The sequence below is a fragment of the Archocentrus centrarchus genome, chromosome 14 (assembly GCF_007364275.1).
Source record: "Archocentrus centrarchus isolate MPI-CPG fArcCen1 chromosome 14, fArcCen1, whole genome shotgun sequence".
Classification (NCBI taxonomy): domain Eukaryota; kingdom Metazoa; phylum Chordata; class Actinopteri; order Cichliformes; family Cichlidae; genus Archocentrus; species Archocentrus centrarchus.
Genome location: NC_044359.1, coordinates 5,037,462 through 5,041,176, shown reverse-complemented (window position 1 = coordinate 5,041,176; position 3,715 = coordinate 5,037,462).

Genomic DNA, 3,715 nt, shown 5'->3' with positions numbered 1-3,715 from the left:
AAGGTGAAAGGCAGCTGGATGAGCGCAGCGGATCTCCGGGAGTTAATTCACCCGCCACACACCCAGATCATTAATTATTGGTGACTTAAAATTAATCGGAGTCACATGGATCAGTTTACAGATTACAGTGGAGTGACACTCGGATTTATTTCAAAGTTAAACATCTCAGAGTAAACCTTGAGCCCTGAGAGCAGCCGGAGGTCTGACTTTAGCTTCACACTTTTTAGACTTTTTAATTGAAGCATTTTAATCCAGCATGACTATTTCATTAAATTATTTAATTCCAGCATTGTTTACACATTTTTATTTAATTATCATCTCATTTGTTTTCTAATTGTTCCCAGCTTCATTTGATGTACTCTTATTGTGCTATTTTTAAATCAGATTTTATGTCTTTGAGATTTTATCTTGTTCATTATTACTGCACATTATTTGTTTAGTTATTGTATTTTTTTATCAGCTTCTCAGTGATCTGTGAAGCACTTTGAACTGCACAAAATTAAATACAAATACAAGTGAAATTTGATTGTGGGTGAATTTTCTGTATTCTGCTGAATTTTTATGTAACAATTTGCACCTTTTGTGAGTTTGTTTGTGGTTGAAATATATTTATGTAGAGACATGAGTGAGAATCTCAAGTATTCTGCATCACTTTAAATAATTAATCTAAACTTTTCTCATTAAATATCTCTGCCGAGACACCACATTGTGCAAAAGTCTGGACCCACCTGCCATTTCCAACTAACAACCCAATTCCAGACTTTACAGACCATTTGAAGTGCAACAAGTCTCCTTATCAGCTGAATATATTGGCATTTATTTGACTGTCTAATCAAAACTGTAAGTTTGAAGGCAGCTAAATGCCTTTACACCACGATGTTGTCACTGTTTCTACCAGACTCAGGTCTTACACCTGATTCTTTTCAGCTGCTTAAATGACTTACACTTCTGAGAGCTGGGTTGTGTTTTAAGTGTATCTACTGTACAGAAATTTTTCTGTCTGAGCTACAACTGTCAAAAATATGGACATTCAGAAGAAACTGAAAGGGTTGGCCATAAAAATATAAACCTGAGGAAACACCAGGTGAAGAAGAAGAAGAAGATAAATTATAGACAGTACAAGGCACAGACTTTAGTACAATGAAGCACGAGACAAGAGCAGTAGAGGTGCATTATTATTATGTAGGCATTTCTAAATAAGAACTTATTAAAGATGCAGCATATTTAATATCTTAAGACCATGCTGATGGAGGGATCTTTATCCAACGTTTCCCTTCTGTATTGGATATTCTGTTTGGGGGGCAAAGACATTACACAATAGCTAAAGGCATCACAGGAGTGAAAGGTCAATGAATTCAGCAGCATTTCTATTTTTTTTTGTGGGGGCCATGTCTGAGTAAGAAGAAACATAGTAAGAAGAAACTGTGAGTACTCCACGTCTCTCTGTGGGGTTTTTCAAACTTGGACCCAGCAAAAAAACAGTAAAAGATGAAGGCTGTGAAAGTCTGGTCTGAATTTATCATTTGTTTTATTAATGCCAAAAAGTTTACAGTTGACAGGACAAAGTTATGATGCGCAGATAAGTTTGGGGACAGATGCATGATGCATTGTCTTAGCACTTACTTAAAAACAGCCATTAGAGTTTCATTTTAAGCCTTCTGTTAAATATGTGTCAAAAAAATTTTCTCCCCTCAGCGTTATTAAAGTACTATTTTAACATATGCTAATGTCCCATATCACAAACTTTATGACTATGTTCTTGAAAGTCAATATTTGGCGTGACCACCTTTATGCTTCAGCACAGGCTGAACTCTCTGAGGCAGCTTTCTGTCATTTCTTTAAGCAGTCTACAGGAACAGTTCTCCAGGCTTCCTGAAGGACATTCAGGATGTTGGCTGAGTTCTGTTCTGTTTTCTGATGATGACCCTGCTTCAATAATGTTGAGGCAAATGTAGATCCATCACTCCTTCAGACCTGCTGACACTGATTTTCAGTCCAGTTCTTGTGTAATTTGACGCACCCCCAGCCTTTTCTCCCTGTTCCCTGCCTGACACATCTTCTTTTGTCCTTCTTATGATCAGTTTCCTCAAATATTTTAAGGACACACTCCACACCACAGCGAGAGCTTCAGCTAATAGCTCTTTGGGAATCACCTTGTTGGTGCAAAATACTTCATTCCCATCAAACTGTGATATCTTTGCCGTTTTTTCATAGATTCAACTAAAGAAATGGGAACAAAGGATGTGTTTTTGTGACAGGCTGCTGGTAACAAAGTGCCTAAAGAGAGAATTTAAAATAATTTCTTTGCTTTGTTTGTGTGTGGACACAACACTGATTCATCCCTGGAGTTAGGGGCCTTTTTTATGCTTGAATGGTCCACAGGTCAGTGCTATGTGGCTTAACAAACAGAAAATAAACCCCAAACCATCCTGGATGACCTTATCAGTCTACTACATTGTTGTTGAGGAATTCTGGCCAACTCTTCTTCACAACATTGCTTCCTTTCATTGAGGTTTGCAGGCATTTGTTTATGCAGAGTTCTTAATGAAGTGCATTTGATTAGCAGCACTTGGCTGTGAGGTGTACTTAGTTTTTCACACACTGCTTTATTCACAGTGTAAGATGTCATGTTGTTATTCACTGAAACAGGGTGTGCTTGATCTGTCCTAGTCCTCCAGTCCTCCTGTACTGACTCACTCATTCTCTCTTAAAGTTAACTACGGTCGCTTTTCCACCGACGGTGTTCTGGTGCCAGTATTTGAACCATCCAGCGGTTTTTCCAGAATGCACTCGGTTCAACTCAGGCCCGGTTCAAATACTGGCACCGGAACCCCGACGGTGGAAAAGCGGCCCTAGGGCCGAGTCCCACCTCTGCTCCCGCCCTGCAGTCTACACACCTGGGATTAATGAAGTCACTTGATTTTCTGTGTGCTATTTAAGAGGAAGGAAGCTCTCCAGGCACCGCCTGATCATTGAGCTGGGAACAGCTGGTGTTATAGCTAACTGGAATTCCCTCAGCTGTTGCAATTCCTTTGCCCAATGTAAATAAAAACCATTTACTTTTATGCTGAGTCCCATCTGCATCATAGACTATGACATAAATGTACATAAATGAGAGAAAAGGAAGAGGTAAAATGAGAGGAATAATAAAACAGCTGATTGTGATCTGAGGCCTCTGGGTACAGAAGTCAAAAGTTTGGAGATAACAACTGGAGCCATGCAGTGATTTAAAAGTCATCCGTAAAACCTTTAATTGGATTCTGTAATGAGCGGGAGGGCTGGAGTAAGATCACCATTAAACACTAATATTATATTTTCAGAGTGAAAAGACCCTTTGCTGTCATTTTCTACATAATTCTCCAGTTTCGTCTTCAGTTTTGGGGCTTCTTAAAGATCATTGGTCCTCCCTGAACTCTAAAGCTATGATAAAGATAGTCTGAGATTATGAAATTCAGCCTGCAGTTACCTTTCAGTGGGAGTGTCAGCTGAATTCCTCGCATTTTTTTTTCTTTATTTCTCAACAGCTTTTCCAGTACAGATGAACTTCAGTGAATGAGTTGCAGCTACATTTAATTTAGATGAATCATCATCATTTCTGTGAATTTAACCACAGTCAGATGACAGATGTGATCAGAAAGTTAGCAGTTTATAAAAAAAAAAGTTAAAAACTAAATTTAGGTTATTAAAACTATAAAAATTAAATGAACCCTGAAAC